This window comes from Odontomachus brunneus, unplaced genomic scaffold, assembly GCF_010583005.1.
Source record: "Odontomachus brunneus isolate Ranch 3 - 2012 unplaced genomic scaffold, Obru_v1 Obru_scaffold_002, whole genome shotgun sequence".
NCBI classification, from domain to species: domain Eukaryota; kingdom Metazoa; phylum Arthropoda; class Insecta; order Hymenoptera; family Formicidae; genus Odontomachus; species Odontomachus brunneus.
This window is the reverse complement of record NW_022639452.1, coordinates 2452099-2478350: the sequence shown is the minus strand read 5'-3', so window position 1 is coordinate 2478350 and position 26252 is coordinate 2452099. Positions and strand designations below refer to the sequence as shown.

Below are 26252 nucleotides of genomic sequence, written 5' to 3'. Positions count from 1 at the left end.
GAGAGAGAGAGAGAGAGAGAGAGAGAGAGAGAGAGAGAGAGAGAGAGAGAGAGAGAGAAAGAGAGAGACAGAGAAAGCACATGAATCGCGAGAACGGACGCATTTGGTCCCGTTGCATCGTGTAAGCAAAAGAAGTGCGTGAAGCGCGTTCGGTAGAAACGCATGCATTTGGCTTATGACGAATAAATTACGCGCTGGAAACTAGCAAGCGGCTGCTGCGAGTCAAAGGACCGGTGAAGAGAACGTGCACGGTATTTTCTGAGTACATTTTTAGCATGCAGAAAATTTTTATGGTTGCTTTATAGCCACAGTCAACAGAAAACTGTTATGGTTCCGGCGAACACAGTCTTTCTAGTCGAAAAAATTACGCGAATTCAAGTCAAATACATATTACATTAAAAATTGTTATTATATGCAGTTTCCACAGCCACTGCTCTTATGATACATTCTTATGATTAACAAGAAGTTCTTCTAGACTAGAATAGAACTCTGGTAATATCAACAGGAATTTTCTGGTTCGTTCATATTTTACCAGAAATTTTCTTAATTCAACCAAACCCTTTTTTTCATGTAAGATTCAGAATGTGTTTTGAATAATTTTTATGAACTTCTCTAATAGATTTGCGGATATGCAAATTTAAGAAATATCTGAAATAAGTAACATTTACTTGAATGCAGTATGAATTTTTCTGTATGTGAACAAGCAAGAGGGAGGCCAGCGTACAATTTCCAGGATACTATGGCTCCTATAACCCTTTAGTACGCATGGGCGAAAAATAACATTAATATTTCGTTACGGCAACCGCCATATATCCCCAGTTTTCTCCGTGTAATGTGTGTAATGTGCATTTTATGCGTACGCGTTACTTCACAAGAGATAGCTAGGGGATTGGCTCGATTATCGTTTGGACGGTTTACCTGATCCGTGATTGCTACCTACGTAGGAAAACACGAGTGGCAGTGAAAGCGCATCAACCGCTTCCCGAATCGCGCAGGAGGAGCAGGTAAAAGCGACGTTCTCAGCACGAAGCGTGTCCGCCGCGTCGCGTTTGCGGCCGAGTCATTGCTTACAGCTACAGCAGATATGTGTCCCGACCAGTGTCGCGTTGCAGCAGGAAGAAATAATTGCCCGTAAAAGCCACGTTTCCCCAGCAGCCTCGTGACGACGCTGAATGCAACGTGACAGCGGGGGACGATCTGTTGTGACCGATACCACAATGAGACCTTTTGTTGGTGAACAGGACACGGCGTAAACGTTTCCGAGCGGGAGGTCAAAAGCATGATGACTCCTTCTGCCGCGATTCTCTCCCATGAGAAGTGAGGGAGCAGTCAGTGTCGCGTATGCGTGCGTGCGTGCGCGTATATGCGCATGCATGTGTGTGAATTATGTGTAAGGAGAAATTGAATCCCCCTCTTTGTTGACACCTCGACGAGGTGGAAAAGCGTCGGGATATTTTTTCGCAGCCAACACTCGACGTTTCCGCCGTTCTCCACGCTTGAAAGTTCCAGTCGCTCGCGATGGCGAAACCGAGCCGTCGTCTCGAGATCGAGATAACGCGCTGGATAAGAACGATCTCGCATTATACTCGAGAGAGATATCCGCGATGTTAAAATTCCCCCCTTTGTTCCTCTCACGCTGTATAGATACGGTAAGTCAATCTTCGTACGAAATTCACGTTCCAGCCGTACCGGCTCTTACCACACGCGGGTTCACGAAATGTTAAGAGCTTCTCTCTCACCTAACCTCGGAGAGAATGACCGTTTCGGTCCGCTCCCTCTATTGGATCCCGCTCGCGGTTCTGCAAGGTGTTCTCGGTGTAATTCGGCCCGTGTCGTTCTCGTAAAGTTAAATTGTTTCCGCGGCCGTTCCACCGGAAATGGCCCACTATCGTTACTACGACGATCAAAGATCGTCCGTAGTAATCCCGCCAGAGTCTGAATCTAATGCAAACCGTATTTTTCGCCTCTTACAATCTCCACCGTAAATTTCGATTCACTTCGCACGCGCGCGCACGCGTTACTTTTATTATTCTAACGGAAATGTATCGCTTTTTACCGTTAACGAATTCCTCGCTAATTTGCCTCGTCAATTATTATTATGTCACAATTATCGTCGCCCCGCCCGCCCAGCACTGTCCCTTTTCGACGCACACAATTCCGTGCACTTAACAAAGTTTATACTTCCAGAAGACTAGTCGTCTCGCGACGCGATAGCGATTCACCAAGCGAGCTCGGGACCGAGACCGTGGAACCTGACCACCCTGAGCGCCATGATTTATGGGAGCCCGTCGTAATAGCGCGCGATTCAGCGCTCGCAGAAAATATTTGTGTCGGAGTCTCCGATTGTGCGCGCTCGGAGATCTGGCCAAACATTTTCATTTGTGGATGAAAAGAAGAAAAAACGGAGAAGGAGCAGGAGAAGGAGGACGGCGAAGTGGTACCGCGAAGTGGGACAGGGGGAAAAAGAGAAAGAGAGAAAGAGAGAGTGAATGAATGAGTGAGTGAGTGAGAGAAGAGCAAGGGGAAGGGACGCGCAATGGGGTACATATAATAATGGATCCGACGACTGAGAAAAGTGAAACGTCACGAACTGCACGAAAGACGGCCATACGTACGTATTTACGGATACATGTGTATATACGCGCGCTCGCACATATACGTACATATACGTGCGGCAGAGAGGAAAAGAGTGAGAGAGAGAGAGAGGGAGGGAGGGAGGGGGAGAGAGAGAGAGAGAGTGAAGGAGAGAGTGGAGGACCACCTGCTCTCTCGTGATGTCTTATTTCGTTCCGCAACGAGCGGCCCATGGCGATTACCGTTTAACGATTACAAGCGTGTCGGGATACCTGTAACGCCTTCATTCATTACCACCTACCGCTCTCCTCCAACAGACTACGCGTAGCGCGTCGCGCAATTAATTAATCTTACGTTCCTCGGCCGAGTGTTAACGAGACTCTAGCCACGGGCGGTCAATCGCGACGGAGGAGAATACTTTTTACGAGCCGCCTCGCGGCATCCTCTTTCTCTCTCTCTTATCGAATTCATCGCGACCGAAGATAATCTGATCGAGTATGGAATGCTTTGACGCGCGATGTTGAAATACGGCTGTTATGACTAAATGACTTTTTTCTTCGAGAAATTTTTATCGCGCCGAAAGACTGGATTCGCGCTGGACGATCGTGCGGGGATAATTAGGAAGCATTAGGATATATCTGAGAGTCCAGTTGTAATATACTTCGTTCGTTGAGATAATTGGAGAATTAATGCGGAGTTAGTGTCGACGGACGCGTGGTCGGTAAATTTATGAGATGCGAATCGCGGAATATTTTTTTTTTATCTTTCGCTAATGGTGCGTCGGAAGGAATTACCGCGCGGTTAAACTTGCGCGAGAGGATCCGGAAATTCTGTCGCATGCCATCGCCATTCGAAGAAACGTCTCCATTCATCGACGCGGGATGAGTTTCAGGGTTGGCGTGGCGGTGCGGTGTGGGTGGCATTTTCTCACTGTGAATATTTCCCTACTCTGGTCGTTGGAACTCGGCCGACCTTGTGAATAGATCTCTCCTTCTTACTCTCTTTCTCTCTCTCTCCCTCGCTATTTCCTCCCTGCCTCCCTCCGTTCTCCTCAAATCGCATTTATTCGCGAGTTACGAGCGGTCCTCTTGTGCTCATTCCGCTTTAGTATACCTTTATGGTGGCTCTATAGAGATGTCAATCAATCGGCGCTGCCTTCTTTTCAGAATAATTCTAAAGTCCGTCTCTCCTCGTCAGTGGATCCAACCTCAACAACCTTTCTTATCCTCGTCAACTCGTACGCGACCTGCGATTTCTCTCCTTCTTCCGTTCTCTCTCTCTTTCTTCTCTCGCGCACGCATACGCGCAGATTCGCTCGCGACTCGGAAAATGGAGACATCCGCATCTGCATGGGCGCGACGAAGAGAGGAGCGTGAATCAGTCCCGCCGGCAAATCGCACATCTGCGAGATCCGCTCACGATGCTGCCAAGAATAACGGCTACCGTGCGTGTCCGGCCGGCGTGATTTCATCACCGGAAGATATTCTGGCGGTATATTCGATCGCGCCGCGTGTCGAAAGGTAAACTTTTATCCCGGCTACCGGCAAAATAAATATATATATATATATATATATATATATATATATATATATGTGTGTGTGTGTGTGTGTGTGTGTGTAGCAAAATGATCTATCATTGTGTAATTTCAAAGTGCGAAGCACCGCCCGTTGTTCCTCCACATCGGATACCTCCGGTTCCTCCGCGGATACCTCGCGATCGAAAGGCAAAGAACGGCAAGAATGCAAAGTGAAACGAATGGGAGCAACCGAGTGATTATCCAGCGCCGATCGGAATATTCCTAGCTTCTCCTGCATTCATCGCGCAGGAATATCCGAGTCGAAATTTTGATCCTACCTCAATATTCCATTCGTCATCTACTTTGATACTGTGAAATCTATATCAACTTCTTTTGATCCTCTCTAGTCTAATAGCTTTCCTAAGAAGTTCTCTTCAGAACCCACAAGTAACATCTTATGCGCTTCCTGCCATTTAGAGGGGCTAAGTAGGACTTTAGTTTCCACGTGCATCATCAAACACACACGTCGCTCCTTCAAGATATACACACGTCAGAAAGTTCAGACCGAGAGTAGGGCTAAAATTGCGATGCTCGGCGCGCTACTCGGAAATACTGTCGACGCGTCCACGACGCCGCGATATTTTTCCTTGCGAAAATGTCCGGCGGGATCGAGGGAGATTCGTCCGCGATTGGCGTCGGCGTTATAGCGCGCGTCTCTAGCGTATCGCGTTTGCGCGAGTGTGTAAACTTTCGCACTTCGTAAAAATAGAAACGCTTTGCATCTCCGTCACGCGAGCGCGCGCTCGTCTATTTTACTTGCGCCACCACTCGCGTGAAAACGGGGCAGCGCAATTTTTCTTTTTTTTTTTTCCATTGCGCTGCCCTCGCTCGCTCGCTCGCTCGCTCGCGCGCGCGTGCGCGCGATCTGTCCCTTTCCGTTTATCGTTATTTCCATAGCAGTCGATGGTGTTTCGATAGTGTTCGGTAGTATTTCAATATCAAGCCGGCTCAGAAGTATTCCGGGGCCGATATACCTTTGAAGCCGGCTTGTACCCCGGGGAATCGATACTCCCGCTCTGCCGCCGCGTTGCCAGCGAACGAAAAAATGCAGCAGCCCGGTGCACCGTGCGAGAGCGATTATCGGAGACGAGAGACGTACGGACGTGCGGACGGATGGACGAGAGTGGACGGGCGAACGGTTTGACTTTGCATGAATGCGCAGATGCGGGTGCAACAGCTTGCGTAACGTGGCCGACAAAGAGCAAAAGGGAGCCTTCGCACAGCCATATTGCCTCCTGTCAATCACAACGGCGCGCGGCACACACACACACACACACAAATACACATATGTACGCATACGCACGCACCTCGTCTCTCTCTCTCTCTCTTTCTTTCTTCCCCTCTCTCTCTCTCTCTCTTTCTCCACCCCCGCGTTTTCGCGATGCACGTCGCGTTCAAAGCGGCAAATGGTGTATATACCGCAAACGGCGATGTAATGTGATGTATGTTACGTCTCGGCGACGGGATCGCGTTTCGCAGCTTAATTAGTCGAAGGAATCGTGTCGAGGAGGAAGGTATTAGATCGGCACGTGAGGGGGGAGAAGCCTGTTTCTTTCTTACTTTGTGCTTTTTCCTTCTCCTTTTTAACCCCCGCCCTCAAGCGAATGTCGGTCAGCTGCTAATAAGCGTCGTCACGGAAGCTACGTTCCGTTGCGTCAGAAAATTACGTGAGATACGGTGCCTATCAGGGCACCAAGCGTGCGCCAACACGTATTATTATACGTTATCTGATACGTTCTGCGATATATTAATTGTACGTTGTAGGATATTTACGTGTATGAGAGGGAACGCAGAATCGTGCATCGAATATTTCGTTGCAAATTGGGGACAACCGGCAATGAGGGAAAAATCGCTAGTCGGCGAAATGAAGCCAACAAATAAGGGAAAAAGTGCTACTTAGCAAAGCATTAATATGCGCGATTGCATGGGTCAATATAACGATAAATATATGCGCGATAGCACAAACAAACCTAACGATAAATGTCAATGCGATGGCATAGATAAATATAATGATAAAAATATCAACAAACGCGGTAGCGTCTCGTGTCAAGTATCTATATATAATTCACTGAAAAAAAAAGATATCTAAAAAGTAAAAAATATTTATTCGGTGGGTACTAATGGTATATTTACTATATCTAAATTCGTTTATTTAAATAGTATGAACATTTGCTTTTATGAGGAATTAAAATTTTAAAAAAGTTTTTCTTTGAAAGATATTAGTAGAAAACAGTAAATATATTAGTATATATATTATATATACTAATATATATATAGATATTTTATAAATATAGATATTTTATATTAATATAAACAATAACTATGCCATTATATAGTACCGATCCAGTAAATATTTTTATTTTTTAGATATTTGATCTCACAATATACAACAACAGAGAGTTTGAGAAAAACAATGTGAAAGAAATCGAGATCCGGTTTATCCGGATATAATTATTCTTTAAAAATTAGGAAACTCTAATTACTCTAATTATTAGAAGTAAAGGCAGTCATACTGCGCTGTTCGAGATTGTATAAATCGGATAATTTGACTGGAGTTGCATAGCAATCAAGAATGAGACCGAGGCTATTTAGCTACCGGGATTAGTTGGCAAAATCGATTATTTTTACTGTTCTTTAACCGATTTCAAAATCAAGAAACCAATTAGGGATTTCATCTTTGATATGTTTAAAAATTTTGCTTGCTTATTCTGTAATTTATTGCAAAATACTAGAAATAATCGGTTTTGTCAACTTACCCTGGCATCCAACTAGCCCCGGTCTCTCCTACTTCAGATAATACCGATTCAAATAATTTAGCAAACTTAATTTATATATTTGCTCAGAAATATATTAAGCAAATTATCCGAACGCATGCATTCTTGAATTGCTGTATTCTGTTGCCTTTATCCCCTTCGTTATAAATCAATGCGATTTACGTCTACTCATGCACAATAAGAAATGTAATACGATGAGTGTGGCATTGCCCACTCACCAATTCTCGACCATGTCCCACGATGTCCAGTGAAATCCTCGAGACCCTCTCTCTGCGTCCAGGTCGTCGTCTCACGTTGATTGCACTGCACTCGCGACGCGGCACTTCAACGATGCGTTACGGATAGTTCGTTACTTATGAAGTCGTGGAAAGACGGAACGAAAATTCGTAAATTTAACGAACGTACATCGCGACGTCGTAATCCTTTGCGTCGTCCCACGTTAATTGCACACTGTGTTCCGCTGAAATCGCGACGCGAAAGAGACAATCGGAATTCGCCGATTCAACGGGCGTCCGAGCGCGAGCAACATAATCGCAACGCGCTGCAAGTGTGTAGGTAAAAAATCGAGAATTAAAAATCAACCGTGGAATCTACCAGCGCGCGCGATAGGCGAACGAGGTGACCGCGTGTGGCGTGGAGTTCTCACGCGCACCATATGCGAAGAACAATTCGTGGGGGATTCTAATTCGCCGACACGTACGCGAGCCGAAATCATATTCGCAACGATCGTGGAATTTATAGCTCTTCATAGGTAGTAAAAGGATTAAAGGTCGCGGCGATTGCGTCATTTATTAGACGCAAAATCACTGTGTGTGGCGTAATTCTAGAAAACGCCTGGTTGCTTCGCCGTGCACTTCGCGAAGCTCTAATGTCGAATTTTATTCGACGATGCTCGGCCAAATGAACCGTCGAGCGGATCGGCGATATATGTCGTATTTTAAGGCCGATAATACTTCATTTATGCGACGTACGATCGATCTACTTATGCGACGGTGTATTCTGTGTGAAGGTATCTCGAATAAATTATTCGTCCGCCGCGAAAGACGAAATTGGAATTCGCGAAATTAACGAACGTCTGCCGCGGTATGATAAATTCCGGCACTCACCGCGTAAAAAGACCTCGCGCTTGGAGAGTCACATGTAAAAAAATCAATAATGAAAATCGTGACTTTATTAAATCCGCGAGCCAAGTAGCTGTGATGCATTGAGAATGTGCAAGTGAAAATTCAAGAATTTTGACGATCGACCGCGAAATCTGCGAGTAACCGCAGCTGAAACTCTCGCGCGCAAAATACGCGAAAAATAAATTCACCGATGCGTACACAAGTGAAAATAAATCACGAACACTATCATATTTAGATCTCTATGGATGAAGATCGTGTATCAACACGAGCGAAATTACCGCGTGAGACGTAATTTTAACGCCTGACTGCCTCGCCATACATTTTGCGAGACTTCTACGTCGAGTTTTACTCGACGGTGTTCGGGCACATCTGCCTGGGAAAAGTTGAATCGTCGAACGTAGTAGCGTTGTAAATCATATTTTGCGAAGCATGATACTTTATTAATACAGCAAAAGATACGGATTCTTGTATAATAGTGCAACCTATGTGAAAGTCCGCTCTCATGAATGAATTATACATAACATCAAATACTTGAAAACTCTTTCGTCCTTTAAAACGAGAAAAAGCGAATTTACACCGCTGCAGTTCGCTCAACGACTCATTTCAAAACTATCAACGAAAACTACCAACAAAGTAAATCGCATTGATTCTAACGAAAAAATATTGATTCTAATGAAACTCATCACCGAAAACCTGTCACCTTGAAAAGTTCCATTCTACTGATCAACCTAATCGTTGTCGAAGTCGGGGTCGGCTATTCCGCTATCCAGATCTACAACAAAAAATAAAATTTTGCTTATTAAATTTACGAATTCGATCGGAACGAGCTGGTTAGTCCTTCTGCGATCATAACTCAAACAACTGTAACGATCATTTGAACTTTTGATCACAAAGGATTCGATGGGAGAATCTGCGGAAAAGTACCTTCGAATCGACGTTACACGGCCCGAACCGAATCCTCCGGTACGGCAGCTGCATCATCTGTCGCGTGGTCGCAAACTCTGTCAGATCTGGAACAAAATATAATTTCTCTAATTAGTCGCGATGTCGGAGAGACTACTCGGTCGAGATGAATCGACAGTATCGAGTTGCCAACAGTATTCCTTTTTGAAATTTAATACGAATGGAGCGCGGTGGTAGTTCTTGAAATTTCACGGCTGACGATAATCCCGACGCGAGTATCGCACATTCATGTCTCTTACTGTTACATCAGATCAGATTAATTTAACGAGACTGGAAATAACGGGCAATGCTGCACAACGTGTTCACTCAGCGGCGTTAAAAATGGTTACGGTCGTGAATGCCTCACGTGCCGACATGTTTTGTGATATTACGCGGAAGATCGGTCAACCTTCAGCGCGGCGCGTCGTGTGCGAGCGCAATAAAACATAATTTAATTATTCACTCATCTCATGTATGTAACATTATAATCTTTAGTTTTACACAAATTTTTGACACGACCACGTTGCGCATTCTACATGGAACATCGGTAAATTGAAACCGCGAATTAAAATCAATGAGCAAAGCAATTGTGACGCAAACGTGCACGTGAAAAGTCGCGAATTGAAAATCGACCGTGTAGATTATTACGACGAAAATATCACGAAGGACGAGAGACTGTTTATATCGATTTACCGTCCAAGAGATTCTGCTCGATTCAGATTCTCCGAGCTGCTTCCGCCGAAATCACATCCTCTGTTCTGCAATCGGCCAATAGTCTGCCGAATCTAAAAGTTTTTCTAATTAGTAAAACCGTCAGAGTGGCTGCTCGATCTTGAAAGCATGCTTCATATAAAGAAACTGCTCGATCTCAAAGAGTCGACCCTTATAGAAATTTAATACTGATAAGTGATAATTTGGCCAGCGATAATTACTGTCGTTCAATAATTTTATTACTCGTACGAGTAATAAAATTATTATTTATTACTGGCCAATTTATCACAGCCAGTGATACTTTTCTATAAGAGGAATAGAGGAGAAATGTTTAGCATGAAGATATTCAAAACTGTATATTTCTCTTTTAGAATTATGAAAAATGCAATATTCACCGTTTAAGTTTTTGGATGTCACCAGTAGGACAGTTACGAACGTACATACGTGAAAAGTCGTAAACTCGCGCACGTTTTAATTATTCGAGAAAAATTGACAGCAGAGCACGACGTCACGCGTTATACTCGCTTCGCCGCCTAAGGTCGTTATGACTGCGAGCATGCCTTAACACGTTAAACGCCAAGCCTACTTTGTTTGATGTTCCGTTCACGCCGCACTCTACCGTCAAGTAAACAGAGCCGCGTGTAACGTGCGAGCTATAAACAAAAAATGAGAAGCGGTTGTACAAAGGCTACGGCCGGTCCGTTGGGACCGACGCGACGCGGCGTAAACAGAAAGTCTAATACTCAATTTCTTCACCTCCGGTTAACTTTATCTACCAGTTATTTTATTGGAATTAACTAATTATATTTATGGTCGGCAAAAATTAATCAATATTACGATTGACATTTAACCGATAGATAAAGTTAACCGAAAATGAAAAAATTGGACATAAGGCCGGTCTGTAAGGACCGGCATGACGTTTAACGTGTTAAAAGTACTGAGTCAACGTATAACACATATACTACATAATTTATTTAATTATATATTACGTTAAAATATACAAGTTTATACAATTGATTAATATCTAATTTTTCGTCTAATTAATTAATTAATTGTAAATATGACATCGGCACAAAAAATCGATAATTGAAATTGCAAATAAAAATTAACGAGCGAAATAATCGAGATGCGAATATCTATGTTAAAAAATCACCAATTAAACGACCGATTACTTCGACGGATATGTCCCGATCGGGAACGGTAACGAGGGAAAGTATAACAAGTCTGTGAATTTTCCCTCGCGCCGATTACCCCTCTCTGGGTCCAGCGAGTCGTTGGGACTACACAGTTACCTCGCGATATCGCTTTTGCGAATCCTATAAGGTTGTCGGAGAATACAAGCAACGAAATAGCAGCCGCGACACGGCGATTTCCATCGAGGGTCTCGATATCGCGCGTCTACGGTATCGCGCGTTTCATTTCAATTTCATATCGCGACGCACCGACGCCGCGCGTAACCCGCTCGGCTGTTGTGTAGTGTAAGCGCGATACGTCTGATTCCTGGGAGATTTGTCGCGATCGTACTTCCCGCTTGGACATGCACCCGCGGCGCGGCATTCCGTTCGTAGCACGCATAGGAAATCGGGAGAGATCTTAGGTACTATATCTCGAGCGGGATCGTTTGTTTCGGCGGACCGTTTAGCCAATTGCCGCAACAAAAGGCCCTCCTCGCTTCGCGGAGGGGTTGTTTGTAGCTGGAGTAATGGCCGCCGAGGTAACCCTCCTCCTCCTCCACCCTCCTCCTATGGGCCTTCTCCATCGACTGCCTCGTGTAACCTCCCCTTCGTTCCTCCTCTATCGCGACGCGACAGATAGAGAGAGAGAAAGAGCGAGACCAAGAGGAAAACGAGAGAAGGACAGTCGATCGCGCTGGTATCGCAGGGAAAGAGAGAAAGGGAGATATAATGTAAATGGCAGATAAAGAGAGAGAGAGAGAGAGAGAGAAAGGGAGGGAAAAAGAGAGACCGACCAAGAGGGAGACCGAGAACTCGATCTACCCCTATGCCTGGGCATTCCGCGCGGGTGCAGGCTTGTAGGTAGATAGAGGGGCGGGTAAATCCGAGCAGGAAAGCAGCGCGGCGCGTTCGAGAATCGGGGATTTATTCGGAAACTATTGCACCAGGGGGTGGTGGGTGGTGGTGGTCCCGATAGGTGTAGCGTAGGAATATAGGTGGTGGCGAGGAGTCGGGGGGGTGTGCAGAGGCGAGAACGAGGATGACGCGGCCGGTGGTGCAAGAGGAGGAGGAGGAGGAGGAGGAGGAGGATGAGGAGGAGGATGAGGAGGAGGGAGAGGGCGGCGGAGGTGGCTGCCTGCTCCGAGCTAAATGCTTCCGCCTCCTGTCTCCTCTCTTGCCGCTGGCACCGTCGTTCGGCACCGTAGATTCCCTCTAAACAGCTCGAAAACGCTCAAACGTAATATATTATCGGACGTATACGGACCGCCGGCGTATTTATCTGGGCGCACACGGGGTAGCGCGCCCGGGGCCGGCATAGCGGCATGGCGGCGGTTGAGAGAGGGAGCCGCCGTAAAGCTGCCAGCGCAAAGTATTGCATAAATAAGTGCGCTGGCGAAATATTCATGGCCGTGCCAAACCATCCTTCCACCGCACCGCGCACACCGGTCCTCCTCGCTCACTCTCTCTCTCTCTCTTTCTCTCTCTCTCTTTCTCTCGCTTCGCGTCTCCCGCGCGTCTCTCTAGAGCTCGTCGACCACCGCAGACCTAGTCTCCTTCGACCGTTCGCCCCTCCCCCTCTTCCTCCCGCGCTACGAGTAGCATCAACCTCCACCTTCACCCGGATATCCCACGTCGTTCTTCTATATAACCAACCCCCGAAAAGCGCGGATCTATTCATGAGCGTCTCTATCAGTACCCGGTGCGCCGATAAATTTACTTTTCTCCACGGCGCTTGTACCGCCGAGAATACCGTAGTGGAAAAGAAGGGCGTATTTACGTACAATCTAACCTAGCCTGACCCGCCGCTGACGCGCGCGCGAAATGTTTAGGCGAATGTATCGGGCGACGATCGCGCGCGCGGCAAACGCGCGCTACAAATCTTGAGGAGGATATTCGAATCGTCGTACCTTATGTCGCGAGCCGAGGATGCCATTTGATCATCCACCGTTTGGGAAAATGCTCGGCAAAGCGGTACTGCGTCTTCGATTCTCGACGAGACGATCGGAAGTGACGGTGGACAACATGGCGGTCGCGAGCAAGGACGACTTCCGCGAGAGAAGGCGATTCGCGCGAGCTTGCAGCCGCCGCGCCGCTAACGGATCGCGCGAGAATTATTGCGCGGTAACATTACGCGCCAAGTATTTCTCCAATGCATCGTCACGTTAAGGCGAAACATCTATCGAATCGTGGATCGTTTTACGATTGTTTCACGATGCGTACCGGCGCGAGGAGCGGAATAATCGCCGTTCAAACCGACGGCTGAGATTCGCATCGTAAACAATCAATGAACGACACGCGCGTCTCCAGAAAGAATACGTGATTGTCTCTTCTCATGTATCGGGCGAAATCACGCGGTGTAAACATCGAAAAAATTACTCAAACCGTCGTACCTTATGCCGCGAGCCGGGGATGTCGTTTGAGCGTCCGCGGCTTGGAAAATTGTGCGGCAAAGCGGCACTACGTTCTCGTTTCTCGACGAGACGATCGGAAGTGACGTCAGCAATACGGTGGTCATAAGCAAGGGCAATTTCCACGAGAGAAGAATTCGCGCGCGAGCTTGTCGCCGCCACTGCCACGCCGCTGGCGGATCGCATGAGAATTACTACGCGATATTATTACGCGCTAAATGTGTTTCTGATACATTGTGCGTTAATTCGTGGTCTCTATCGAATCATGGATCGTGTCCTTGCCGCTGTGAGACGGGTATTTCGCGGTGCACCATGAGGAAGAGGAACACCGTTAAAGCCGGTGAGTGAAATTTGCGACGCAAACTATCAAAAAACTTACGCGCGATTCGATTCGCGTCGTGAGAAAGAGAGTACGTCCGATTTGTGTGATTTATGTTGTGAGGAAAAATTATCATGCCTTACATTACCTCTATTAGTAGTCAGTGCATCGATAAATTTGCTTTTCTCTTTGATATTTGTAGAATGCCGCATTAAAAAGCGAGACGTGCGGTCGAGTCTGACCCGTCTCTTGCGCGCGCGAAATGTTAGACGAATCAGACGATGGGTGTGCTTTATACATTTCAAAGAGAGTACTCAAATTCATCGTACTTTGCGTCGCGAGTTCAAAGGCGCTTTGAAAATCCGACGCTTGCAAAAGCGGCACATCATTCGCACTTCCGCGACTTCTGCGAGAGAAGGCGATAGGTAACATTTCGCGCCAAGTATTTTGCTGCTAATGTATCGTCGCGTCGATTGTTTTCTTATTCGTAACATCTATCGGACCGTGGATCGTTTTCTTGCGGTATTTCGCGACGCGTATAGTTGCGCGAGAAGAAGAAACGCCGTTAAAGCTAGTGATTGAGATTCACGTCGCTAACTATTAATGAACCTGCGTGCAGGATTCGATCCTCTACGCGCGCCGCAAAAAGGAGGACACGTCCGCGCGATTCAGATGACTCTCTTGTCCCGAAAACACAGTGTCGCCTTAGCCGAAGCCATTACACGGTCGAGTAAAGGAGCGTAAAAATGTGAAGCTGGAGACGAAGCGAGAGGATGTACGAAGATGGGTATCATAACGTAAAGAAGAGAAAGAGAGAGATAAAGAGAGAGAAAGTGTGTGCGTGTGTGTGTGTGTATGCGTGTACGTGTGTGTGTAAGAGAAAGAGAGAAGCAACAAAGGGACGATAAGTCTCGCGGCTACGTTCGTTTGAAGAGTGGCGCGGAGAGGAGGAAGGAGAGAGAGGCGCTCTCCGGAGAGAGCTCCTCCCGATTGTCGTGCGTACGGATATAAACGTAGGCAAGAAAGCGAGAGAAGAAGGGTGATTAATCTTGCGGTCTTCCACGTCTCAAGGCGCGGACGTGCGTTATTGATGGAGACTTCTTTCGACCTCCATCTTCGCCGTTCCTCTCCGAGGCGCGTTCGCCCCCTTCGTCGCCGCCACCGTCTTTTTCTCGCTCCACCCTTCTGCGAGGTTCCCTTCTGGTGGCCGTGCGACAAGCGCACGGCGTGTACAGCCTAAGTACTCCATGCGGTATCGGCTGCGTGACCCTGAGAGATCGCGGGACCACCCCGCCGCTAACCGTGGCGGAATTCATCTGACGAGCAGGTTTGTTCGCTGTGCAGCCGACGAATATATATATATATATATATATATATATATATATATATATATATGTAATATAATTTCTTACCACATGTGCGTACAATCGTAATACCCTCCGCGGCGACTACTCGGGTTGTTTGGTCGTTTCCGAGGTAAAAAGCGAACGCATCCGCGAAGATGAGCACAGGAACGTGACATTCGCAAGACACATAGTCGCAAGGAGAAAATATTGTAGTGAAACTTGCAGCAAAATTTTTGTAACCTTGAATAGAAATTGTGACAGGAATTATTCACTTTTGAATGTTATACATATTTGACTTTTTACTATAGAATTACTATAATTAACGCTCTTAGACGACAAGATAAAATTGTGAGACATAAAAACAAAGTGGGATCATACATTCCATTTTTATCTTATTTTTTTACTTCTGCATTAAAATATGCATTAAGATAAATAAAAAGGAATTTAGAAAAAAAAAATTTTTTGTTATATAAAAGTATTTGTTCAATGTTACTACATTGACAGATACTTAAGACATTGTCAGATACTTCTGACTTTGGCACATAAGTATAAAGTTTTAACGGTTTGCGAAAAATATATAAATTCATCATTGACTCTATCTTGTCATTTAAGAATTGAAGTAAATATCAATACTGGAAACACGTATTTAATCCTACATACATACATTCTTATTTTTTGGATCTTTTTTTTCTTTTTTTTTTAACCATAAATATTTAAACTTTAAATATAGAAGAACATATTGAATATATACACATATATGTTGAAAGTTAAAATATTTATATTTAAGGACCAAAACAATAAGAATGTCGAGGATTAAGTATATGTCCAGGAAATGGAAATTTTACTTTATTTCAATGTTTTCTATATCGTATATTCGATATATTGTCAAATTTCCTACTATTATAATAGTTTACACTACAATTTACGTATAATTCAGTTTCACAAACGACACTGCAAAAAGAAATATAATATTAACGTAATTTTTACTACAATATTTTCTCCGTATAGTTGTATGTCGCTCAGGTAAATCCACTTCTCCAGACGCGTCGCGTGCACGTACTTCCTTGAAACTGCTTGACGAAATCGTTCCGTGTATCGTCATTATTGATACCAAAGCGGCTTCCGGCTGATAACAGCAGCCCCGGTGACTCTTCCGGTATATACTCTCGACGTGAACGAATAAGTTGACTCGTCTGAGGAAGGGGTTGACGACCGCATCGTTTCTCTTCATCCGCAGCTGTAAGCCGAAGAAAGAGAGAGGGTGGTGTGGGTTACGCGCTTTTTCTACCGCGCGTCATTAATATCCGTTGCTGCGACGCCTCCTCGCAATTTGTCAACATCTGATATTTAATTTCACGCCCTTTTACTTCAACCATATGTACGATACATACGCGGCATGCGCACGTCGCAGGTGTAAAACGCCGGCCGGCAAATCGTTTACACACTCTCGCGCGCGCAGAAATACGAAATGCGAAATATCGCCGGAACGTCCCGGCACGTTTCACAAACCAATTCATTCGCGTCGATTACCTGTACCTAAAGAACTTTATAGATAGAGAAAGAAAGTGGCAAACTCGATCACGCGATTGAATCTCTGATTGGTCTCGAGTGCCAGTCTAGAATACGTCCAAAATACGTCTAGAATACGTCCCTTGTGTAGATATAAGTATAAGAATAGATAAGAAAGACTAGATTAAAGTTGAGTTCGTTACGATCAAAAGAAATCTTTTAATATGTTCAAGAAACAAATTCAAATACATTTCTCTTGTAATAGGTCAATATTAATAATATATTACTTATGAAAACGCGATTGTTATAGCAAGTTTTACCTATATTATTATATCTATATCTGGACAAGAGACTCTGATACTCGAGATCAGTCAGAGGAGATACAATGATCGAGTTTACCACTCTCTCCTTATAAAAGCTCCTCTACCCGTGCTGAGCGCTCTATGCGCTCCATTGCGCAAACCCCTTATATTCCGTGTGTGATAAAACAACACGATTAGACGTCTCTCTCCTCGGCTGGTCGTCGACGATCAACGAAAACGTTAACCCGGAAACCTGGTGGAAACGATCGCATATTCCCAAAGACAAACAACCAATGTCGCGCAGTCGACTCCCAATATCCTCTAGTAATGCGCAACATGTGTTTAACTTGAGCCCTACTTGCACCCCGGGGAGAAGTTAGCTGTCGAAGTCGATACCAGGAGTGTTCATGGATTTAACTGCTGCTGTTGCAGCAGCAGTAGCAGCAGCAACAAAGATGTCTCAGAGGGGAAATAATCTACGTGTGATTCGCGACGCATTAGCCCCCTTCCACCGCGGAAAACGCGACGTTTACGACGATTATGAATTTTTCGCCGCTCTAAACGTTGCCAAAGAATGGCAATTATCTTTGATACCGATAGTTTTGTTTCTTCCATTTACTTAACGCGATCACGCTTTGTTCCGTCTGAATGTAGCCCCACCAGCCAGATATCGAACATAATCGCAAACGTTGCTCATGCGGGACGTCGATTCCGCAATACACGAAACGATTTCTTCGACGAGGAGGGCATTTTTCACGGTTCGAGCGCGTCCTCCTCTTCTTTCTTCCCATTCATCCTTCCTTCCTTCCTTCCTTTCTTCCTCCCTTCGTTTCTTTCATCGCCTGTCTCACTCATTGCTGATACACTGACGCTGGAAACAGCAAGTAGGTATAAACGTACTAGCAACCGGAAGATAATAGACGGCAGAGCGCGTCTCCCGGGTGCCGTTAATCATCGAGGATGAGGCCTGTACGTGGTGAGGCTCGACGCGAAACCGCGGGTAATACGACGATGGTACGCGATGCGGGACGAGAGGACCGGCCGGAGAGAAGGTTTATGGCGCTGGACGGTTAGCTCCTGGTGAAACGGAAGTGACCGCACACGAAAGCAATAGGATATATCCCGCGGGGTACGTTGACGGACATTGCCGGCCAGTGTGGACGGAGGAACCTTCCCCCTCTTATACTTTTCGCGTCGGGAGTTTTGTTTCGGAATTAGAATCCGCCGAGCAGAAATTCGCAATCGCATCCCCGTCTCGCCTCGACCGTGCCCCTCGAGATTAACCGGCTTTCCGCAAGGAGATGTTAACGGCGACGGACGAAAAAGCGGTGATTCGCGCGTTTTATCGCGGGGCTGTGTGTCTCGCACGTTTCGCAAATGGCCGCGATGTATATCACCGCGATGCAACGCGCGAAACGAAGTAACGCAACGTAACGCGCGAAATGCGCGCGAATAATTTACGTTTATTACGCAAACAGAGCGGCGTTACGGCTGATCGTATATCAGACGGAGATCCTTCCGCCGTTTTTACGCGAATTCGCACCGAATATATTTACGAGAGAGCTTGCGAAGCTCGAAATTTCTAACCAACCCCCTCTCCCCTTCTCTCTTTCTCTCTCTCTCTCTCTCTCTCTCTCTCTTTCCCTCTTTGCGACTCATATATCCGTAGAATAACACGTACATCTCTTTCTCTCGCTCTCGCTCTCGCCAATTACTGATACACGACGACACGTGAAATTAATATCCAACGAGGAGAATTTTACCCTCAGACGTGTGTAAAATCGCTCGCGGAGGGCGACGCAACCCGGCGATTCGTGCTGGAGTATCAACGTGTCAGGCAGGATCGCCGGTGTGAAACACAATTGGTATTAATGCGGGCGGGGTGCAAGGACGAGATAAATGATGACTCGCTTTCAGCCTTTTGCTCCTTTTCCATCCGAACGGAAAATGGATATTAATGGGGGGGCCCCGACCAACGGTGGCGGTGGCGGTGGCGGCGGTGGCGCGTCGGTGGTCAGCGCACCACGTAGATACGGCGGACTTGGGATCAGCGGGGGGTGTTTCGGCGCGATGTGTGTATCGCGATGTGCATAAACGTACCAGCAGCGTGTCTCAGCGAGTTAACCATACACCGCCGCCTCCGTTCCCGGACTCGTGGCGTCGCGGATAGACTCATCAGCCTGGACATGGGCCGCTGATTATATACGACCTCGCGGCTCATTATTGCGGCTCTAAAAGCATCCGCCGCTTTACGCTGAATCGACCGGATTCCGTCTAATGTGATTAGTTCGTCTTAATACGATAGACACAATCCACGCACCTCGTTGCTACCTCCGCGCAATCTGTACCATTACATCTCCCGTACACGAAGATGGTGACGATGTTGCTCTTTGGAGGAACTTATCGCGCCGAATCCGCTCGCTTTTTCTCTCCTTTTTCCATCGCCGTCTCGTACACCTGCAAGTACGAGTATGTTAATCGTTAATGTAACTCCGAGGATTCGGTTTCGCACACATACACACACATTATCGCTATTTCTTACGGCTAACTGAGTACCCGTGTTACTTCGTAACGCACGAATCGATAAATAATGCCATTCCGCTGACCATGACGTTATTACGAGGCGATACGCGCGAGCGAGGGAGCGAGCGAGCGAGCGAGCGAAAGCGCGACGTCTCGTCCCTAATTATCGCCGTCGGCGGGTCCGACTCGTTTCCCGGTGGACGGCAATTAAGAGAGTCGCCGGCTTTGTGCGTCCTAATAAAGAACAGCGCGGAAATCATTCGAGCGTCGGGCGGAAAGCCGAAAGCTGTCATCGACGATCTCATTAGTGTTTCGCTTGGGATCAGCCGCGAAGTCGAAGTTTCGTTTCCCGCCGGACACGCGAGAAGAAGCGGGAAGCGGGGATGACTTGTAGCCGGAGATTTACGAAAAGCGTAACGGAAAAGTATCGACCAGCTTTCTCGGAGATTCCGAAATCGCCCCGAGATTGAGGCGACGAGACAGACGAGAAGTTGCGAGTAAGAGACCGAGTCAAGTTGGCCATGCGTTTTGTACGTGCACTTATTGTGAGAGAAGCAGCGAAGATAAAATCGCAAAATGGTCCCTCTTGGAGCACTTTTCCCACGTTCCAAGAGGAACCATTTTGCGATTCTTTTTCCACTTTGTCTCTCGCACAAATAAATGCACAAACGAAACGTACGATGACCAACTTGACCCGGCCTCCCCGATTCGAAGATAACGCCGGGAGAATCCGCGTGTCTATACACGCGCTGAATCGAATATAATCGTAGAGGCACGCAACGGGGTTGGGAGATTTTAAGTGTGTATAGCTACTGATATAAAGTAGCAGGCACCCGGGCCAACCGCGCAGCGATAAGCTAATGCGTTCCGTGGTCTTTAATGAGGTTGATTGGCGGCTATACGAGACCGAACCGCGCTCCGACGTATCGCTCGGCCCCAAAGTGTTCGCTTCGGGCTCGCTTTACAGATTATTACTTACTTAAAAAACTGTCAACGACAACTTCTCTTCTCCCTCTCTCCTGTTCGGCTGGAAATCAGGCGGCTTTCGGTTCTTGTGCATGTCTCTGTGCGCATCTGCCATCAAAGCTACACACATGAGTCTGAAACAGAAAGAAAGAGCTTTAACGTATTTATCGTGAACGATGCGTCGTGTGATGGTTACTCGGAAACTTATCGGTTTCCAGATGGTATCTGATTTCAATTTTGCGTTATAATGAGTAACACCGGAAGTATCTTCGCGTGCAGAGATAATATTATCGATTTGACGCGGTCACTTCGCACAATTAAATCCGATCTGCCCGTTGCGATCCGCGAACCACGTCCGCATCGAGAAGAGCAATATAAAAAAGAAGGGACACGTCTACCTATCGACTGATGTAACTTATGCGTATCCTCGTTGCACGTGTAATTACGGACGTTTGTAGCGCCGCGAGAATTTATTAGAATTTATGTACGACGACGATGAGGAAGACGAAGACGAAGGGACGACCGGCAGGCACGGCGGTGTCTGGTGTCGTCGTCGATGCGTTCCTACGCATCTACCGGCTCGGCATTTTTACAATTGACCGACAGTACGTGAGAGAGCAAAGAGGAAGAGAGGTGTACATGTATTGCACTGAAAAAAAGGTAGCGAAACGTAAAATGTAAAACGCACACATAATTGCCTGAAAAATTATGATACATAACGCATGGTATTATAGTTTTTCTTATCATACAAATTTTTTTTATTTTACTACTCTTAGTACACTCTTAGTACTAGTAGTGCACAAATATAGAAACTGTCAGTAAGGTCTGTCTTGCTAAGAATCACAGTAAATTTTTTAATACAACGTTTCAGTGTTCCTGAAATATATAAATAGCACATATGAAATGAAAGGATAGTAAATCATTGCAGAATGTCGATCTATTTCTCTCAATTACAAAATTCTGCAGCATAATTTTTGCTATAATATTCTCTCTGTGCGCCGAAATCCGAAAGCTACGACGATTTCTTGAAGTACAATTTTACCGAAAATTTTATTGAAATCATACACACACAATTTTCCTGAAACGTCATAATACCGAAACATAAATACCTAGACGATATCCTAAATTATTATTATGCTATATTATTACTTTTTTACACATGTAGAAAAAATATATGAAGGAACTATACATAATAACCAAAAGAGATATTCTCTGAATATTCGCTTATTTATTACGATTTTTTGAGAAAATTGCATGCTTCTAATGGTGCAGGAAAATTGCTTCCGGAAATTGTTTCAGCATTCGGATTTCTATACTACTTTTCAGGAAATTGTCGATGTTCTCAAATTTCGAGACTGATTTTGCGGCTCACTGCGTGTTCACTGGAAAATCGGAAAAGAGAAAGAGAGAAAAAGAGAAAGAGAGAAAGACGGCGATTTACGATTATGGCCGGACATTCGCGCTCGAATTAGTATATGAGCATTATTATCAGGGTCATTCGTCACGCTCGCGCGGCCGGCATATCTCTATTTTGCGTGGGTGAGTTCAGAAAGAAATGAGTAAGCGAGACGCAGAGGGGAAAAATGAAATGCCATTTCGCAATCCGCGGCTCTCGAGACTGTCCCGGTAGCTCGCGATTGCGTGTTCACGAGCGTGTTTCATGCCGATGATCGAAGCTAGGCTAGCTGCCTATGCCTGCCGGTCGTGCCTTATATCGTCGGTCATCGGCGGCCTAACAAGCGTGCCGCGAACGTTCTTACGAGCGTAAGAAGTCGTAGTCACTCTCGCGCGAAACAATGAGTCGGTATAATTAACCGATGGTCGTCACCCAATGTATGTGTCACGCGTCGCTTTTGTCGTCGACTTTCACCTCGGCCGATGTGAGAAATAATTGAATGCGATAAGAAACGCGCGTCCTGCCACGCTCGCGTTTTATTCGACGTAATGAGCGATTGCACCAACGGATGCATGAATGTATATACACGCACGCACGCACGCATACACCAACACTGATCCGCGCAATATCCGGTGATTTCAGATATATATGCGATCGCCGATCGACCGATCGACGCATGCTCGCGGATAAGTCGGTCATTTGTTTCCAAATGCGGAAGTGCGTTAACCTCCTTGTCGCACGCGTATTTACTTAATTATTACCGGCATGCGAGGAGCAGGTTGAAACGCTCGATCATTACGGGAATGCATGAGATAAATTTCTAGATGGGAAATATGCATTCGCGCTCACAACTCAAATCACTTTCGCGATCGTTGCATCGTACGGGCATGTGCCTAACATTGCTGTTACGTATTTCCATTAAACTTCCATTAGACTACTTAGAGATACCGCGTGAGTGCCCGTTACACAGTTGTCCGACGTCTGTCGCAACGTTAACGGTCCTTGACTCATCTGGTTTCTGAGCCTGCGGCCTCTGTCCCGCCGTAATTAACTCGGATAAGAATTCGTTTATGCCCCGGCCTACACACAACGGCCAATCCTGCATAGCCGGCAGGTCAGCTTGGACGCATTTCCTATCTGATCGCCGTTTCACTGCCAACTGCTCTTCGTCATGGTCGTATATCGTGTGTGCCTTCGCGACGTTAATCTATCGCCATTATATTCCTGCCTCCGTTTCCCGCAATTCGTTAAATGCGCGAGGGACGTCGACGACTAATTCGTTTAATTGGCAATCGCACACTCCAACGGCTGCGCTTAAATTTAATCAATCAGTCACGTAAGATCGGATACCGCGAAGAAGTTGGTATTTTGATATTTTGTATTTTTTCCCTCTCAATTTCACACAGATCCACAGTTCTTGGAATCCAGTTCCCAAAATAATTATGGATTCTCGTTAGAGATATAACGTTAGATGCAATTCTAAGCAAAGAAACCTGAAAAAATTTCCCAATAGTTCTTCTGGCCTTTACATCACATTAAAATTGAACAAAACATACGTTCACTTTTCCAATCATTTTATGATCATTTTAAAATAATCAAAATATTTTTTATCTTTTTTTAATAATTGTTCTATGAAATATAATAATTAATTGAAATCGTAATAGGATAACTATTCTGTGACAATTTCGGGTATTTTAATCGGAATCTATGCCAGCGGAAAATCTTGGAAAAATTTCTATTTTACGAGTTACTTGCAATGTGTCAGTGGAGCGGAGAATCGCTTGCTTTTTGAGGAAAGATGCGTATCCGATAAATTATTCAACGGCGCGCGACATATCGCCGGTTTGGAACTGCGCGTTTTTTCCACGAGTGCGATCGAGTGGGCAGCGCAGAGGACGCGCACAACTCGCCCGCCAGGCACCATCTATCCCCGACCGGCGGCAATCTCCCCGATTTCAATGAATTAGCATTCGCGCGGGCGCGAAACGAAGGCGGATATAAACAGAGAGACGGGCGGAAAAATCTGGAGGCCAAGGGAGAAAACCCGTTGGCAAGGGAGGTAGGGCGGCCGGCCGGCGCGGAGCCAGTCACAGATGGCCAATTACTCCCGACAATAAACACAATTTAATTTTATATTCATTCCACTTAGCGCTTAGGCACGGTAATCCATCACCGAGGATTATTTCGGCTATCTCCTGGCCGACCAACAACACACCTATGCCGTTCGCTGGCTCGCTCGCTCACGTACGCACGCACGCATCCAGTCACCCACCCACGCACGCACACTAACGTCTCCTCTCCTCTCCGCTCTTCGTATGCTGCATCGCGTCGATGCGCACACGTGCACACACAAGTTGCAGAGAGCACGGCCTATGTGTGCACCTCTGGAAGTCCGCGCAATATATGTGTGTGTGTACGTGTGTGTATATATATATATATATATATATATATATATATATATATATATGTATATGTGTACGGTCGGCTAATGCGTTCGTGCGCTACATATTTATGCCTGAGATGGCTGATACCGCGATGGCTACTGGATGTGATTGCTTCTCCGGTGGGCCCCGTGTCGCTCGCTGCCCCTTTCCCTGCGCCGTGGTCCGCGTGCCGATAATGCCGCCTAATCGTTTTTCGTAGCGGAGCATTCGGTCGCCTACCCTCGGCCTTCGTCGCGCGACGGACGAGAATGAATCTCGGAGCGAAAGCGCGTACGTTGCCCGATTCGTGTGCGCTTCTTACGCACGTGGCGAAATGCGCGACCCGTGAAGCGTGATCAAAGCGTTGTAAGCGGCGAGGAAGCGACACGATCCCACAGCTTCCTCACACAGAGTCGACAGCCGTTAATTATTGTGTCGAATCGCGCCCATAAATCGACGGGTGCGTTCAAGATTCTTCTCTTTATATCGCGAAAGTACGGTGCGCGCAGGTGGGAAGGCGCGAGGCTGATTCGTGCAATTTGAATGGCGCACAGCTCGAGAAGCAGTTAATTTCGCGCCGGTCCCCGTGAGAGTGGAAACGCAGAAACACACAAACACCGTACATGCCTGTGTACACAGCCGTGTATATACGCGTGTATATATACATATACATATATATATATATAAGAGTCTCGTCGTAGCCGTCGCCGTCGTCACCATCGCCGTCGTCGCGCTCGTTCGCTTCTTATGCAAATCAGGCGGAAAAACTCGCGTGTTTCCAACGTGTTTTAATTATTCAAGCGACAACTTTCTGCAATGAAATTAGAACTCGCGCAGTCGTGACTGCCGGCGACAAGTGTTTTGCTTATGGCTACCGCCCACCCGGCCGAAGAAGGAAAGCCGTGAGTATAAACTGCCGGAGTATATCTAAATCCGCCGACGGTGGAGAAAGTCAGGGAAAGAAGGTGGAAACTCGAGAAACTGAGAGAGTCGCTGTCACAATGTGTTCCGGATGACGTTCGCGTCTCGGAAACTTGCCGAGGGATCGATACGCGACGTAAATCTTGGCGACGGTGATTTCTTTTTCTCAGCACGCGCAAATCAGCGTTAACGTTTCCTTGTATCGTAGCTTCCTGGTTGTCGTCGTCGTCGTCATTCGTGCAATTTGTGTTCAAACTATAACGGAAGCGTTACATTCAGATAATGCGCCCACTGAAATTCCTTCTTTCGTCAAGGTAACGGCAACGCCTCCGACACAGCGCAAATGGAGTCGCAAATATAGCGAGAATTGGCGCGCGCGCGCGCGCACAAAAGCAGGGTGTACGGCTGGTAGTTATTCGGTAGTAACAATAGCAAGTCGTGCCACCCGGGGCATACAGAGCATGTTTGGCGCCGCGTTTGTATGAATGAAATTATTCGCTTCTAGGAATATATAACCGAACGTTACCGTTCGCGAGGGGGAGAGAGCGCGTGAGAGCGTGCGGGGAGGAGGATGCTTTTCTCCTCCTTACACGCCGGCATATAGCTGTTGATTGCACCGCGGCAGCTGTGTTTTATGCTCTCCCTCCATCCCTCTCTCTCTCTCTCTCTCTCTCTCGCGCGCGCGCGCGAGAGAGAGACTCACCCTTTCTTATATTATATTATTGCGACGTGTTGAACGGCATCTCGTACCAGTTTCGACAATCCCCGAGTATCGTGCGCTACGCGAAACAATGGCGGCTGCTACAACAGTCGGTTTTTACAACTTCCAGTGGTAGGCGACGACTTTGCAAATACTCGTTTTCTCGAGAGAACACTTCTCCTCGAGGAACAAATCGAACGGTTCAGCGTGAAATGTGCTTAAGCACGGGCGAAAATCTACTCGGTTCAGCCGCGAACGGAAAGTTCGCGGGACCAGGTTCGACTCGCGAGGCGAGAATGGTGAGGCGCGGCGACGGTACCGACTCTTGGTACCGCGGGAGTCTTTTCAGAAGGTAGACGTTGTAGGGAGAAAGAGAGAGACAGAAAGGGAGAGAGCTGCGCCTGGAGTGTTCATTGTACCCGCTCGCTCCGCTACGCGGACCTACCGTGAGCTGGGCAGAAGAAGACGGAAGCATGGAGAGAGAGTCAGTCTTATTTATGGCTATATTAATCCTTAAATGGTATCTAATGTCACACCAGCACCGGGCAGATCTATCTGATGGG

General features: G+C 46.5%; 1 protein-coding gene and 1 long non-coding RNA gene across 2 annotated transcripts in view; one reads left to right on the top strand and one right to left on the bottom strand.

Annotated features, from left to right (window-relative positions):
• The window catches only part of LOC116841994, a 229208-nt gene extending 218981 nt beyond the window's left edge, over nt 1-10227 (bottom strand). The window contains exons 1-4 of the long non-coding RNA XR_004377650.1: nt 10097-10227; nt 9684-9775; nt 8973-9058; nt 8749-8820 (exon numbers count right to left, since the gene is read on the bottom strand). This is a non-coding gene — a long non-coding RNA (uncharacterized LOC116841994). The remainder of the gene's footprint in view (nt 1-8748; nt 8821-8972; nt 9059-9683; nt 9776-10096) is intronic.
• The window catches only part of LOC116841974, a 128284-nt gene that overhangs the window by 49880 nt on the left and 52152 nt on the right, over nt 1-26252 (top strand). The gene's annotated exons all lie outside the window — the stretch shown is intronic.